Below are 17882 nucleotides of genomic sequence, written 5' to 3'. Positions count from 1 at the left end.
TAATTTTTATAAAGTAGTACCATTTTTGAGAAGTGCTATAGTATTGTTTAAATCCACTTAAGCTACCATTAACTTGGGTCAAAAGACTACAGTGAAATGCCTAGATAGAATATACTTTTAAAAAATGGGGCTGGATGGCTCTAAAGAGGAGGTTGCATTGTTGATACATTCGAGCCACTGGGTAGTCTGTTTAGATAAGAAACTGCTAAAATGTCAGTACAAAATTGCTCTCCTTTTTCAAATCATTAATCCGTGGTGGTGGTGCTGCGGTAGCATTGTCGCCTCACAGTTAGACGCTGTCCAATTCGATTCTCAGCTAGACCGTCTTCTGCGATGAGACATGCATGAATGGACATACCTTCATTGAAGGTTGTGCGTCAGGGCTGGTAACTCGGCACGTGAAAATCAACTACCAATCATTAGCAGACCGGAGTTCCACTGAGGCGACCCCTAACCGAGAAAAGCCGAAAGACACAACAACAACACCCAAGTTAATTCTTCTAACATTTGACTTTTGTGGATATGAATGGTAAATCAAATCATTCCCAGCACTGCAGACATTTCACATAGTGTGCAAAGTTACAGCAATGATATCTTACAACTATGCTAATTTTTTATAGGTTTAGGAAGTGCCAGGAAACTATCACATATAAATAAACTGATTCAATGTCAGTTATGCATGGTCCCAGAAAAGAAGCTTTAGCTCACATTAGGCAAATAAACAGGAATGGAAGAACAGTCTAAGTGTCATTAAAAAGCAATTAGAACCCACTGAATGGGTGAAATTTCTGAACATTGTTTTGAAGAAATATAAGATTTACATTTGTATTCATCCAAACTATCTGAATAAAGCAATTAAAATAGTGCATTGCTCACTGTTTACAGCTAAATATGTGATATGATGATTGCTAAGCTCTTCTTCAGTACTAGATGCAAATCAGGATGTCTGACAGATAAAGCTCAATAACCAAAGCTCAGAGAAGTGCAGTTTTAACATTCCATTAGGGAAATCCATATTCCATAACCCAGTGTTCAGTATTTGAGCAACACCAGCAATCTACAAAGAGCTGCTATCTAAGTAATTGAAGGTTTGGAAATTTTGTGAACATAACTGATGGTCATTTAGTGTGTGGCCTGACAGAAGAAAAGCATGACAACAGACTGATATAAATACTGAATAAAATGAGATGGTAACATTTCTAATTAAATAAAACAAAAGATAAACTATGAGTAACAAATCCAAAGTACATGGAACATATTTTAATGAGGGAGGATCTGAAACCTGAGGAAGAAAAGGTCTAAGCAGTTGTACAACTGCCAATGCTAAATGAGATATAAGAAATACAGAAGTTTCTGGGATAAATGCAGTATATTTCAGAGTGTCTTCCAAATGTGTATTAGATAACTGTAACTCTAAGGACGCTGTTAAAATAAGACATAGCCTGGGATAGAGCTATCAACAGTAAAAGAATTCTGAAATGCTTATAAAAATATATACAGATAGTCCTACATTAAAAAATATAATGTGAATAAGCCACTCATGTTGCAAGCAGACACCATTTAGAGTTGCATGGAAAATGTCATCCCACAACATAACAGATCAGTTGCTTATTCACCAAGAGCATTTATACATGCACAAAAAAAACTATGCTCATGCACAAAACAAGTGGTTAAAACAGTGTATAAATGTAAAAAATTCCACAGACATGCCTATGTTGTAGAACTACAAATGGAAACAGACTATAAGCCTTTGCAAAGCATACTCAAAAAGTATTTGTACAAGGCTCCTCCAAAATTGTATAGAAAGTTCCTATTTAAATATGATCTGAAAGTGATGTAGACATAAATATAGCTATAGCTAGAGATAAAGGGTTTCACTTCATAATCTCGAAATGCTGAAATGTCGAATTTCAGCATTCCGATACCATGAAGCTAAAAATTCAGAATGCCAAAAGTGCATAAGAGCGAATTTGAATATCTCAAATCCGCACTTATGGCATTTCCAGTAAGTTACGTGAAGTGTTTGGCTGGTATGATGCTCAGAACTGAAGGTGAGTGAGTGTATGTGTGTGTGTTTGTACATGGTATGTGTGGGTAAGGATAGGGATGTGTAAGTATGACTGTGAGTGTTGGATTTGTTGGTGTTTGTGTATGTGTGATGTGCATTTATATGAGAGCGAGTGTAGAATGCCATGGTGAGATTTTTTTTTTTCATTATGTGCGATCTCGAAGTTGGTATATATAAGTAGGGGGTTATGGGGGCACAGCTCCCCACATGGGGGTGCAGGGGGGCTTACCCCCCTGCTTACATGTAGTGTAGGATGTGTGGTTTGTGTGCTGTTGGTAGAATGGTGTGTGTGTGCTATGTGGTGTATGGTATATGTATATTCGTGGTTGTGTGATTTGTGATTGTGGGTTTTGGGATTGTGAATGGTTTGGCTTCATAGTTTTGAAATGCTGAAATTTGAGATTTCATCATTTTGAGATTATGAAGTGAAACCTAGATATAGATATAGATGATATACATATTATAGATGAAATAGATATAGATATATCAAGGAACCTCATGTTGAAGATATGTTCAGTAGAACATATTTGCCAGAGAAACACGAAGAGTTCCTAAAATAAGAATTCCAGATTTTCTGGGTCATTTCAGAGTTACAAAAGAAAATGTACAGGGATTCAGGGAAATACTGATATTTATACCTTCTGAGAGACATAACAATGAAAGTACAGCCTTAAGTAAAAGGTATCACTAAAGAAAATAATTCACTCATATTTTTCTTTCAGTGAAGAAACAAGTTGTTTCCAATGTTTAAGATTAAAAGTTGGCAAAATAATAGTTCCCAGTCAGCTGGGAAATGGAATGCTTAAAATGATCCCTGAATCACACATGGGAACTGTAACATGCAAAGAAAGAAAAAGAAGTTCATACAATGACCCCCATTAAATATTCAAAAACATGCACGCTGATTGGTCACTGTGCATGTTGTAAATCAGAGTTATAGTAATGGAAAAAGGTCCAGTCGCCCGGACTTTTTCCATTACTATAACTCTTTTTTTTTTTACAGAAACAGAGAACGCAAGATCTCCGTTGCTTCACACTGTCTCACTATGTTAAACGAGTTTAACATAGTGAGACAGCTTTAAAAAAGCAACGGAGATTCTCCGTTGTTTTTTTTTAATATGTCTCGCTATGTTAAACTCATTTAACATAGCGAAACAGTTTTTAAAAAGCAACGGAGATCTTGCTTTCTCCATTGCTTTTTTTCAAAACTGTCTCGCTATTTTAAATGGGTTTAACATAACCAGGCAGCTTTTAAAAAGCAATGGATATTCTCTGTTGCTTTTTTTAAAGCTGTCTCGCTATGTTAAACTCATTTAACATAGCGAAACAGTTTTTAAAAAGCAACGAAGATCTTGCTTTCTCCGTTGCTTTTGCCCACAGCTCTGATATACTGCGTAGGCATGCGCATGCGCAGTACATCAGAACTGCCGCAGAATACCAGACAGCTGCGGAAGGGCAGGAAGGAGACATTATACAATGCCATTATTTAAGAAAAGTATTTTTTTCTTAAATAATGTCATTGTATAATAGCAATAACCCACTTCTGGGTGTGGGTTATTGCTATAGTAATAGTTTGGCCATGAATATCAACTCGTAGAGAGCAACTATTCTAAATGGAATGTATACCATCAAAACAGTCCCACAGAAGAGAGGATAGACCATCCAGTTTCAGACTGTCCTTGAAGCCAAGTAGTCACAGATCTTTCCCAGTTTAGACAAGCCATGTATTCCATGTATGGGGGGATTATTATTGTAAGTTCCCTGAAACATTCAAACTGACAAGTACAAGTGATGTTAATAACTTAAAGTCTATACATTTTAAGCAGGATATATCTGACTAATATCTGGCAATGATCCACAACTCACAACTCAGGAAGAAATTAGTGTGAATGAGAATTCAGACACATATGCTTGGTCCACACCAACTTCAATCCAAAGGACAAATGACAGAACTAAATAAAACAGTAAAGAATTTCATGATAAACAACAATAACAAAAATATGAGGATTGTTATCCTACAATTTGGGAAAACAGGAATTATTTACTTTAGGGACTCGACATCTAAACAGCTCAACTGTTAACTGGCAGAAGGTTGGAAAGCAAATTACCTACTTCATCCACACTGCTAATGCCTGTGGGGGAAAAAAGAAAATGCTAGAAATAATTCATCAGAGACATAAACAGTACTGTGATAGAACCTACAGAACATGATGAGATGTTGCAGACTAGAAGCAGTTTAAGAATTCAAATGTCATGGGAAAGTCTGCAAGCTGAACCAAGACCCAGTGCAGACCATGCAGAAAATGATAAGCTGAGTAGGAGAAATCACTGATATTTGTATGAGATAAATATGTCAAAATCAATGTTTCAGGAATGCTGGCAATGAAAAGTGTCACAACCAGTACTGCTTCAGGAAAACTGAAAGGGAAAACTTTGATCATTAACAGTTGGACAGAGAGAGAGAGTGAAAGAGAAAAAAAAAATCAGAGACTACTGAAATGATGTCTCTAAATGAACCTGCAGTGAAAGGACTGTCTAGAAGGAAAGATCAGATTCTCCAAATAAAAAGTCCTGCAAAACACTGGAAATACAGTTGACTAGTGAATAGGCTAGATAAACATATGGACTGTTGCAGAATTAAAAATGATTGGAGGGACTGAAAAGTTTAATTTATTCAATCCTGCTGAATATGAGCAAAGTTTATTTTGTTGACAGAAATTGATCGATCCACAAATGATTGATGCCTAATGGTCAACCAAAAAACATTGATCCACAAAGGATCAAAAAAATTGAAAAAAACATTTTTTTTTTTTTTTTTTTTGCAGGAGGGAAAGCCCACCTGCACCTCCACACCCATGCTGTTAATTGTATAAATATATATATATATATATATATATATATATATATATATATATATATATATATATATAAATTATACAAAATCAGGACAAATTTGCTGATAACCACTGTGTCATGATCATAAAGTCATAAAGTAAAAATCTGGTCATTTTGATCAGCTGATTTGCAATCAGCTGTATCAACGTTTTCACTCACTGATGAAAAGAGACATTAAAGGTTCTATATTAGATCACCAAATGCTTAAAAAAGCGAACGGTGATTGATTGAACTTATGTAAGTGAAAGCTTAAAATATCGAAGCAACAGAAACCCAAATTTTTTTCCTAGGGAAAGAATTTGGTTGTCCGTTTCTGTTGCTTCGGTATTTTCAGTGCTGTGGTGGAAAGTTACGGGTCGGGTTCAAGTAAGTGTGTGATTGTGTGGATGTGAGTGTTAGGGCGGGTTAGGTGAGCTAGGGTTAGGGAGCGGGTGAAGTGAGTGTGCAATAGTGATGGACCTTAGGGTTAGGGTTTGGGTTAAGGTAAGTGGATAGTTAGTGGTGTGTGTATAGTTTAGTGTAGGGTTAGGTGTCAGATTTTAGGTGTATGTGTGTGGATTGGTGTTTGTTTGGTGTGCTTGTGTTGTGTGTATGTGTTTTGGAACAGCGATTTTTTTTCCCTAGGAAAAAAATCGCTGTTCTGACAGTTCGAGATTGTAAGCTTTCGCTTACATAAGTTCGATCAATCACCGTTCGCTCTTTTAAGCATTTGGTGATCTAATATAGACCCACATTAAAGGCTGTGCATCCATATGTGTACACACATATATATATATATATATATATATATATATATATATATATATATATATAGGTTTTACTAATATATATATATATACACACACACACACACACACACACACACACACACACACACACACACACACATTTATATCTATATATAAATATAGATATATATGTGTGTGTGTATGTGTGTGCTTACATTTCTAAAAGGTGATGTTACATATGCTTATATAGTTTTAGACTAATTAAATAGAAGACTGATTTGCATACCATGTGGGACAGGACTTCTAGAGAATTCATTCAAGCTAACTTTTTACATTGTTTAAAAGATGATATGTATTTTATACCAGAAATGTTTTACATGTGTTATTTAACTCTACTATTAAATATCTAATTATATAGTAATGGACTCCGACTTATGTATTTATGAATTCAGTAATTGCATCAGTTATACAAGTTGTGTATGCTAAATTAAATATTTATTATGTCATGGTTTTTACAACTGAGCTCTGAAATGCATTTTAATCTTTTTTTTTAATTAGAAACCCCATTGTAAGTAAATTGAGTGACTGAACAACAAAAGTTATATCGTTTTGCATTTATTTTAATACCAATTAAGCTAAAGATGATTGTATCCCTTAGATCCAGAAGAGAAACATAAATAAGCAAAAAGATGGATGAACTCAGCAAGACATCCAGCAGTGTTTACATGGTTAAGCATTGCCTGGGTTCTAACAGCTGACATTGCAAAATAATTTTCATGTCAGTATCCAGAGATCACAGCTTGGTCACCAGTCCACTGTAAAAATTAAATAGTAGTGTTATACCACCTACTAAGATCAAATGTGCTATGCTAACTGACCTCTTGAGGGTGCTACATGCCAGTCATTCTTCTTACACTCAAGTTCACTCCATACAGACGTATGTCAGACAGGAAGCAAAAATTAAAAAAAGAATTACCTTTGTGAGTGTGTAGGTATGAAAACACTTCAACAGGGGCAAGAAGAATATGGTGCCCTTCTTGGGAAGTCAAGCTCCTGCAATGCAAATTAAGAAACTCTGTAATAAAGTATGTACAAGTTTATGCATGTAAGAGAAAGAGAGGTATAAAATGCTCTGTTATGTATTAAAAGCATTTTTGTAGGGTACAAACCCTTCAGAACCTTCCGATGTGGTGGGTTATATCCCCATACGCCTCTTCTTGAATATACTGTCTCCAAAATTGCTGTACCTGAAAGAATCAGGGAATTCTCTGACCTACAACAAGTTTACACTTAATGCATATTTTCCCTTAGTAGTAGCTCATATTTCAGAGGTTTGCGGGTTGCACAATAGGGTTTTGAATATACAATGGGAGCCCAATTAAATTAATATCTGCATGCAGTATCTCTAATGCTGCATGAAAATAACCAAACATGAAAGGACCACTAAATCCAATTATATTGAATCAAGACAAATATGAATGCAACATACCAGCACAGAGAAAGAATGGCTGTGTCCTGCCACCACACTTACCAAGGGCTACACATATACAGCTCAATCTTATTCTTTTCAGCGCAAAATGATAAACCTTAGAGAAAATGCACTTGAGACTACAGCATTAGGCAAAATATTGAGGTAGCGTACTGCTTTCTCTATACTAATGCAGTGACAGACTATAAGCTTCTAAACAATGTATGCCTAAGTTGGAAGTCAAATTGTATATACCTTTTAGGAGAGAGAACATTTCTCTCAATAGCTTAAATCTTAAGGAAAAAATCAGATAGCTAGACACTTATCCAACAGCCTTGTTGTATTTAATTCCTGTCTTTGTTCTACCCCACGTTGCCACTTCTGCCTCATGTTTTATTTTGGACTACTCGATAGGTGTTACATTTTCCTCTTTCAATAAATTTTGGTAGATATACAGAAACATTGTACTATATGTAATTGTAATGACTTGCAATAAGAAAGAAAAAGAGAGAATATCAATTTCTGGACTGGACATTTATATTTTTCTTCTAAGTCCTTGCCAATACAGAAGACTTTATCAAAAATCAGACAGCTAGACACTTATCCAACAGCCTTGTTTTATTTAATTCATGTCTTGGTTCTACTCCACGTTGCCACTTCTGCCTCATGTTTTATTTTGGACTACCCTATAGATGTTACATTTTCCTCTTTCAATAAATTTTAGTAGGTATACAGAAACATTATAATATGTGTAATTGTAATGACTTGCAATAAGAAAGAATAAGAGAGGATGTCAGTTTTTGGGATGGACAGAAGACTTAAAGAGCCATCAAGTTCTCCACTCAAGGATATTACTAGCCAGGGAAGAGAGGCTTAACATCTAGAGAGATGCAGAGAGCATATCTGCAGTATACCAAGGAGTTTGAAGGCATACGAATGGGGGAGTTTAGGAGATGTTTCCAGCATTGCATTCCCAGACCTTATGCACTGGGTTACTTAGATCCACATGCCATGTGATTGATTGCAGTTGCCTCTTATGAAATCTTCTCACTGCTGTCCATTAATCATTGTGCCAGAGACTTTGTAATCTGTTTAAGTATGTTTACTCCTGTTCATATATCCCCTATGCTAAACTGATGTGGTGACATTACTCTAAAGGCAAAGAGATGGCCTGTTGCCAACTGGTTCAATGGCAATGCATCCAACAGCAGCACCAGAGAGGTGGGATTGGCTGGCGTTTAAATTGAAAGAATCAGCTGAAAGGTATGCTCAGTAGCCCAAAGAAACTTCCCTTCTTTTGGAGATGTCATTGAGGTTATCTGCTGCATATGAATGTAGTATTAAAGAATAGAATCTAGTCATGGCAGCAAACAAATTCATGTCTGAGGGGACACAGTCAGTTTATAGGTATTTAATGCATATATGCAGTAGTGTCTCTACTTGGCATAAAAATCTGAACTGTGAACACTGTCTATCAGCTGTGTAACTGTACATACCAAGAAGAGTTAGGGCACACGGCATTTAGGAAACTCGGTGTACAAGTAATTTGGTAAATTTATTGCCTGCTGGGCACATTCTCCATTTTCAGGCTTCTAAAATGTGTATTTACAAGATTATTAGTCACTACAGAAAGGAAACACCTGCATACCAGTGAGTAATGTGGGGTACAATAGGACAGTGGGGGGATAAAAAGTGTCAATAGAAAGGTGGAGAGATACTGATATTTGAAATAGTCTTAGGACAAAACGTTTGTAAAACCACATTCTGTAAGTACATTTTAAAAAGCAAGTGCTTCATGCATCTCTTTGTCTTAAGATCTGGGCCTATACTTTGAGTGTCCAGGAAGAAATGAGAACCATAGTGGTGGAATATTGTTTTTTGTTTGTTGTTTTTTTCAGGATGTCTATGCATAGCTAGGAGTTATCTATAGAAGATCTACTTAAGCACCTTTAAATGCTTCTGGTTGGATTTGTACACTCAGAAGGCTTTCTCCCTGCCTTCAAGTTATTCAAGTAAAACAGTCTTCATCCAGTCTAAGCAGAATGTTGTTGTCTTGAGCAGGGCATACCAAAATAATATCATACTAAACTCCAGAAACTGGCAATAGCAGTATAAATACAATTATCCTTCCTGCAAAAACAGAGGTTTTGATGGGCTCCCTACCGAAACTGTGAGACTCGTAACTTTGAGTCCCGACTTTGAGGATTGTCGAAAAAATACAATAAATCTTGAAACTTTCTATAATGCCATTATTGTTTTGGGGTATTCCCCTGTGTCCATATGGGCATGACCTCTTTATTATATACACTACCTGTGAAATCACCATTCCTCAAATTAAGGAGAATACTCAGAGATGCCACAATCTTGGACTTAGTAAAATATATCTTCATCACATTCAAAACTTCCATACAAAAAAATCACAGTGGTGGTCCTTGGATTTTCAACAGGAATCCATTACAAGCCATTATTCAATATGATGTTGGGTGTTATCGTTAAGCTGTTTTCACTATAATTTGTTTCAGTACATTCATTGTACTTCAGTATGATGATATAAACCTGTTCAAATGTGATTGTTTCGGCCGCAATCCAATTCTTTCATCTTAGAATAAGTCTGTTTTTAAGCACACTTCCTCAAATGGCTCTGACTGAACCTAACAGGGAACTAATTTTTGATCCTTTGTATAAGTTAGTCCATATCTATTTTCTATAACTTCTTTATTAAAAGTGTTAAGATGCTTAATTTAAGCATCATACATAAAAATAACAAAACAACAAGATGAGAAGAGGTCAGTTCAAAATAACCCTGTAGGAGACAAAAACTCAATATTAACAATTACCTAATGTTCACATCTGATGGTATGCTATGATTTTAGTTCTGTCAAAGACAGGGAATGTATTCCATGAGATTAAGGAAGATTTCTCTTTTAGGCTGTAGGCCTCTGATCTTGCTCATTTGGTAAAACTGGCCATGTGAGACAGAGCTAACAAAAACATTGCAGTGTATTACTGGATGATATGAGAATTCCTGTAGACACAATAAATTAATCCCTTCAGTACTGCTGTAACAATCTTTTCAGGTTTCCCATTCCAAACAGACATCAGGCATAGCTTTTGTCTTTTACCAACCACAAGAGCTTACAACAAGGTGACTAGGCCTCATAATGTGGACTAATACCTACATAAACATTATCTTGGCGGCATAGTTCTTACCATGTATGATATACACACTGATCTCCACTTAAGCACTGAATAGTGTTAGCTTGCATATAGGGGCTGAAGATGACAGGCAATTGGTCTTTTTCTTCCAATTTGTTAGCCAGGTAAGCCCACTAACAATGTATCCCCTTTTGGGAGCCAACCCAGGAGCACTTCTGGTTAAGTGACTAGGTCACAGTCATAATGAGGCAAATAAAGGTGAAAGGAATCAAACCCTGTACCCTCTGCAGAGGAAGCAGCTCACTGACAGCTCAGAGCTTTAGATCTCGGCAATAAGTGCCAGGCAGCAGGTAAAAGGTATATCTGGTTGTTTCAGCAGTGTCCCAACCCATGCATAAGTGTCAGCTGGAGCCTAAAGCATGCCAACTACTTCACTGAAATAAATCATTTCAGCTTTAGAAAGATCAATATTCAAATCTTAAAATGAAGGAGAAGCAAAGGAATTTAAAAGGCAGCAAGTATGTATTAAGATCTGTAAAGAATAGTCCCTCAATTTGGTTATCTATGTACATCCTAGCAGTGAAAAGGGACAGGATATTCAATGTTTTAGTAATAAGCTAACAGTCCCTGAAGCACTAAGGCATATTAATTCATTCAGGGCACTAGATGTGTCATAAAATAAGTACTGCAGCATATACTGACTTCTGTTTAAAAGAGATTGCTGGTATGATTACATTTCCCCATGGAGTACTGGCTTGCTTGAACATTCAGTGGCCTTTAAGAACAAAGTCACACAGAGCAGTCATGTAGGTAGTGTTAATAATTGTCTGGGTTTATATTACCATAAATATATGAAGTGTCAGATTCACACAGCAAACCTTTCATTCAATTACAATGCATCTTTTTGGTCCCATCAGTTTTATTTTTTCCTCCTTAAGGTCATCTTTATCTTCAGTTTAGCTATGGCGACTCTGGGTATTATCATCAGTGTGTAAACAGACAATACTTTTTTAACTGTTAAAAAAACTTATACAGGATGGAGATAAGATGTATTTTAGAAATTACACAGGTACATCTGCTCCATCATTAGAATATGAGAAAAGTGCAATTTGAATTCTATCCAAAATGACACGCTATTACTGTTTTGATAATCATTTTAACATTATCTAGACACAGTGTCAAGGGGAGCAGCCACGGTGGTGCAGCGGTTAGCATTGTTACCTCACAGCAAGAGGTTCTCTGGTTCAGTTCTCAACTGGGGTGCCTTCTGTGTGGAGTCTGCATGTCCTCCCTGTGGGTTTCCTCCAGGTGCTCCATTTTCCTCCCAAAGACATGCTGTAGGTGGATCGGACACACTAAATTGGCCCTAGGCATGAGTGTGTGCACGTGTGTGCCTTCCGTGGAAGGTTGAGCACCTGGCTGGCAACTCAACACCATAAAAACTCTACTGCCATTCATGAGCAGACAGGTGATCTGCTGTGGTGACCCCTGACCAAGAAAAGTCAAAAGAAGAAGAAACAGTGTCAAGGGAAACTGGATCATAACTCAATATTTTAAATAAAAAAGATGGTCTTCCCCCCAAAAATAATGAACATTTCAATCCAAATGCACAAAGAAGACCATGGATAGACATATGCTGAAATTAGTGCTTTTATTGAAGGGTATGCAATATCCCCATTACTAAATGCTAATTACCTCCGAAGTTGGCATTACTCAGAGGAAAAGCAGACACTTGTTTTGAATATAAAGCAAGCATATGCCTTTTCTTCAGAGAATTTAAAGAAAAGCACAATTTTCCAAAGCACACTGCCCAGATTAACATGATTTATGCATTTGGACTTTGGCAGAAGAAACACAGCCCAGATGAAAAGCCCTATGTAATCATGCTGTGGCTGAGTTGTGTAAATTTAAGCTTCTTTAACTCCAAAGAGAAAAGTAGTTTCAACAAGGAAAGTGCCAGACAGTCTCTTCCCACTTTCTATAGGAGATGAACAAAGCAATTTACTCTCAATGTGAAGACTTTTTGGCCTTTTTGCCTCAGAATTCTACCTAATTCATTCAATGACGTGATTAGGTAAACAGAGTCCATGCAAGCTACTAACATCATGCGTACCTGTGAACATACTAACATGCCAGCCTAGCCAGGAAGGGCTCAAGCTGATCCATTTAAAAAGTCCTGTGACCTAATATTTACTTATTTATTTTTTTAAGTTTGATTTGTCCTACTTGCCAGTATCAGTGCAAAGGCTCTACTTCTTTGGCTGCAGTCCATGGAATCAGTTAATAACTATAATATCCGCCTCACTCCACAGCTGATCTTCCTAAGAAGTACTACATCCTGAGCTGCAAAAAGTTGTTTCCATTTGCATATACACACACACACACACACACACACACACACACACACACACACACATACACACATTGCACATACAACACTTTTAGACAAAGCCAAAATAAGATCAAGCAGCTGGAACAAAGCAGATGTCTTAGAACAGATACTCCAGCTAACCTTCAACAAAGTCAGATAAAATTGATAAATCTATTCTGTTAAAATATAGCCTGTAAGCAATGTTTCATATTATAATTAACAATAATGAGAATATGTTTATTAATTAGGCCACTGCAAATTAGAGCAATATATAATAATTATTAAGCTTTACATAAGTAACCGTTTTTAGGAATGCAGTTAATAATATAACCTCTTTTTCCTTCTTTAAAATCAAACAAGCTAGATTTACATTTTCAGGAATATAGAGCGAGTCATATGTGTAGCAGTAGTCAGGAACAGCTACTGGTCGAATTTCATTGTGAAAAGGCTTCTGGTGCTTACTCCGGAACTGTGTGCTTAAAAGGCGATGCATATATTGAGGAATAAAGCAGACCACCACCACAATAGTCTGGTAATTGCCTCACAAAAGCAAAGCTTGAAACTATTTTCAGTAGTAAAGGACAGAGGTTTGATTCCTTCCATCCCTGAGCAAATCGCTTAATCATAGTTAATAGGCACCGCCTGCAAAAGGGTTGTGTTTAGTGGACGGATTTATCCAATTAACAAATGCATGCAATTAAAACATTTTGTGCACTTTACCTGGACAAACATCAATGTCCAGAAGTGGTAGTAAGCAACCACTTTAGTTGAAAAACTCAATTGTCTTATATTCTTTGCATAATTAACCAAGAGGACATAATTGTTTTTGTTTTTCAGTTTTACATCTCGGTAGTTGTTAGGCTGATGTTCAAAGTAATTCATATATTCAGGACCAAATCATTTCATTTGGAGGAGTCACATTTCACAGATGGGTGGGGGTTTCCTTGGGGGAACCTTTAAAAGACTTCCATTTTCCCATTGTTAACTTTGCAACGTTCTGTCTTACTATGGCATTGTGACTTAGAATTTATTTTTTAAACTCAAAATTTCCCGGCAGAAATTGCTTAGTTATCACCAAAGGCACATTGTTTTTTGCTGATTCAGCTGAGAGTATTCAGTATGGAAAACGTGTAAATGAGGGAAATCACAGCCAAAGGCAAAAAGGTTGTTTTTTTACGAATAAAGCAGTGATCTGTCATGCAGAACGTATTATCTTACATGTTAATTATGAGGCTATTATAAAGACTGCAGGCGGAGGCATCCTGAATTTTATATTTAAAAACTTTCAGATTCAGTCTGTGGCATATGTAGTCACTCACCAGCTAAACATCGGATCCCATACAAGGAAATGTTACTTTCTGTTTCTTTTACCATAAAGAAATGGAAACTTGTAGTTTGATGTTATCGGTCTTTTCGGCTTTTCCCAGTTAGGGGTTGCCACAGCGGAACTCCGGTCCGCTAATGATTAGCAGCAGATTTTATGGTGGCGAGTTGCCAGCCCAACGCCCAACCACGCATGTCTTTCGGAGGCCACTCGAACGGGGAGAGAATATGCAGACTCCACACAGAAGGCACTCTAGCCGAGAACTGAACAGGGTAACATCTTGGTGTGAGGCGACAACGCTTCTGATGTACCATCGCGGCATAGTTTAATGTTTTCACAAAATTGAGACATGCCCTCAGCATCCATTTGGATGCTCTGTCTTCACTATTTTGCTATTGCTATGTTAATATCAAATTAGCAGCTGTAACTTGTGTGTAACTGTAAGTTACTTTACAGTTTCAGTCTATTTCAGTTGCGATCGTGTATGACCCAGACTGAGAGGTCAGATAATGGTGGTACTCATGGAAGTAAAGAATCCTTTGCTCTCCTGACTCACCATACCACTGGGAATACCACTACGTTTCTCCTAGTAATAAATTACCCTGCAGTGCCTTGCTGCTTGTTAGAGAAAAACGAAAGAGAGGCTATGAGACTAGCAAAAACTCCCATTCAAGGCTCTCAATCTGGGACAAATCTCAACAGAATCAGGGACAAATCCAGAAATTATCAGGGACACGCAGGGATTTTTTTTAATATTTCTACTGTTGACTTGAGACAACGACAGAATACGATGAAATGGATCAATATACATTTTCTAAAGTAAAAGAAATATATAATTCAAGTTATTGTCATTATTTATTAAGTGTAATTTACCAACTTGTATCCAAAAGTCACAAGTTTTAGGAGAGATCAAGAGGGATAGAGCTAAAATTTGAGTAAAAAACAGAGACGTCTCTGAAAATCAGGGACAGTTGAGAAGTGTGCTCCCACTTCAGTCAGAAATTGAGTTTGCTACTTTTTCAGTTACCAAAAGTGGTACCAGTTGATAGGAATTTGAGATTTTCAGTACAAACACGCCCACAATCGATGCAAAAAAATGGGTGCATTTCTACCAGTAAAATCTATCACAATTTATGTTTTCTTTTGTCCATATTCAAGTGTTTAAGTCCAGACCAGAACATTGCATTCTGCAGCACTTACAGAAATGTTAGCAAAGGACACGACTGCCTAAATAAGGACTGTCGTCCGAAGCCAGAACTTGTGGCATTTCTGAAATACAAAATTACACCCCGCCCCCATTAAAGTTATAAGACTAACCGTCCTATATTCAATGAAGACAAAATGATGCTCTCACCCACAGCACGAATACACAAAGAAACGAAAATATGTTGTTGTTGGGTCTTTCGGCTTATCCCGGTTAGGGGTTGCCACAGCAGAACCCCGGTCCGCTAATGTTTGGTAGTGGATTTTTACGTGCCGAGTTACCAGCCCTGACGCACAACCTTCAATGAAGGCACGCCCATTCACGCATGTCTCCACGCAGAAGACGCTCCAGTTGAGAATCGAATGCAACAACGTCTTGCTGTGGGGTTACCGCCTGTCCCACTTTACGTGTGACAGTCCCTCTGTGGGCAGTTGTGTCCTGCAAAAAGAATTAAAAATGGCAAATGTCTTGAGATTTTAGGACAAAATTATTTCCTATATTTTATGTAAAAGTTGCATAAAACAGTTATTCTGTATCTGAAACACTTAAATGTTATAAGAAACAGAATAAGCAACTAAAATGCTACAAGGATAAGCTCTTATTTAGGCAAAAAAGTGAAGTTCTGTCCTTTGTACTGGCCATAGGTATGTTTCGGCCTGCAAAAACTGCCATTTGTACCAAAAATGTCCCACTTTGGGCATTTGAAAAGGTGGCAACTCTAGTTGGAGTACCTACATAGGAAATCGATACAGACGCTAGAGCAATTCACTTGCAAATGCCAAGTCCTTGAGAGGGAGAAACTCGTCTTGCCGTTCTCTCTCGCCACGAAGAAAGAATATTATACAAAAAGAAGGCGAGATGATGAGAAAGATGAAAGTGTCAGAGTCTCTCCTGTTTTCTCCAGTACCCGAGGGTCCGTACCTCACGTTTACACACCCTACAGTGGGAAGTTTAACCGGGTTTGTATAGCAATCTGGTTTACTCGACAGGGGCTGGAAAAATCTACAGTAAGGATGTCAGCGTACTCTTAATTCACCAACTATAAGCCTTTCTTATAAAGGCAAGAAAGAAGTCTACCTTTTTCTCGCTGTTAACTAGTGGAAGCTTGACTCAAGCAAATGGTTCATTGTATAGTATTATTATTATTTGGCAAACATCTGAAAACTGCATAAGCAATTCCCCGATTCTCTACAATTAACAAGCACAAATGATGGTCCTGTTTAACAGTGGCATAAAACGACCATAGGGGTGTGGCACTGGCGAAAAGGGGGAGATGCAGTTTTTGTCTTCTCTTGTCTCCCCCTTTGTTGACCTGCTGCCTGCTACTTTTTCTCTGTCAGCTGTGAGCAAACCTTTGAGTACGAGCGCTGGAATGCTGCTTTCTAGGAACTGTGGTCCTCTCCTCTCATCTTCTCTACCTCACCTCCTGCTCTTAAAATGAGATGAGACGAGTGCAGCACTATTTGAATTGTGGTTATATATAATCTGCCGCTGTCAATTGTATGTTATAGAAGTAATTGGCTCTGCTCTTGATCCTGTCCAGAAGGAGACCCCTTATACATTGCTACCAGTTTACAAATGCCGCAGAAACAAACGATTCATGTCCACATAGTTTCACTACATGGGGTTCTTTACAGTATTACCACCCTTAAGATCCTAAGTCTTAACAAAAGTTTGAATATTATGCAAGTGAAAATGGGTTATTTATACTCACTGGTGTAAAGTGGCATGAACTGTAGAAGTAATAAATATACATTCGCAGTATCCTAATAGGTAAAAGAATCCAACAGTAGAATCGTCTGTGGCACTTTGATGACGTTTTGTAAATAAATTATCCTGGCTGTTTCACATAAGTGATGTCCTGCATGCAAAGGAAAAAAAAAAACATGCCTGTTTTACCAAAAGGTGCAGTATCGTACCTTTTTAAGGTGCAGTTGTTGAGGTCTTCCCACGTTACCCCTGGTAGTACGTTTCTAGTTCCAATTATTGTAGTGATTGCAGCTGTAAATCCTTTTGATTCCCAAGCCAAGATAAAGGATGCTGCCGGGATATCTTACTTGTTCCTGACTTATTCCCTGGCACAAAACAGACAAAGGAAGACTACTTGACCACTTGTAGATGGTGGTGCTTCAGCAGACAGAGCCCAACTGAAAGAAGTATGAATTCAGCTTGGCTGCAAGTTCAATGCGGGTATACTGCCGACTGTATCCAGTAAATCCACCCCCATTCATATTGAGGAGGAGGAGGGGCACAATCATCTTCCCTCCCCGGACCCCGCAGAGAGTTTGAACAAACGGGTAGCTCACCAAAGATGTAAAGACATGGTTCGACATGACACGAACAAAACTGAGATTTCTGCTCAACATATGTTCACGTTCTTCCTTTCAAACACATGGGGAAGTTGAAACCATCTTCTGCTGCCTGCAGATGACCAGACCTCGTTGAAATATCATTTGCCTAGTCTGATTGCTAAAGGTTTTGTTGTGTCTGTTTATTTTGACTGTTAATATTTTCTGAACAAAAATGGAAATTCAAGACCTCGACTTTCAGTTTTTGTACTGTACTGTGATAGGTTCTGAATGATGTTTTATATTGGATTTGAACCTTACAAAAAATGGATTTGCTTAACGGTGTGTGTGTGTCTGTGTGTCAGAGAGAAAGAGGTGGG

At 37.5% G+C, this 17882-nt stretch overlaps 1 protein-coding gene across 2 annotated transcripts in view; it reads right to left on the bottom strand.

The window, feature by feature from the left end:
• Positions 1-17461, bottom strand: part of VCAN (versican) — a 401734-nt gene extending 384273 nt beyond the window's left edge. The window contains exons 1-2 of one of the 2 annotated variants that reach the window (XM_044064259.1): positions 17134-17461; positions 6668-6744 (exon numbers count right to left, since the gene is read on the bottom strand). The gene's annotated coding sequence lies outside the window, so the exon portion shown is untranslated. The remainder of the gene's footprint in view (positions 1-6667; positions 6745-17133) is intronic. The other variant, XM_044064260.1, reaches the window with a different exon arrangement.
• Between the last annotated feature and the right edge of the window lie 421 nt (positions 17462-17882).

The sequence above is a fragment of the Protopterus annectens genome, chromosome 2.part2, assembly GCF_019279795.1.
Source record: "Protopterus annectens isolate FY-2018-M chromosome 2.part2, PAN1.0, whole genome shotgun sequence".
NCBI lineage: Eukaryota > Metazoa > Chordata > Ceratodontiformes > Protopteridae > Protopterus > Protopterus annectens.
This window is presented reverse-complemented; position numbering and strand designations above follow the sequence as displayed.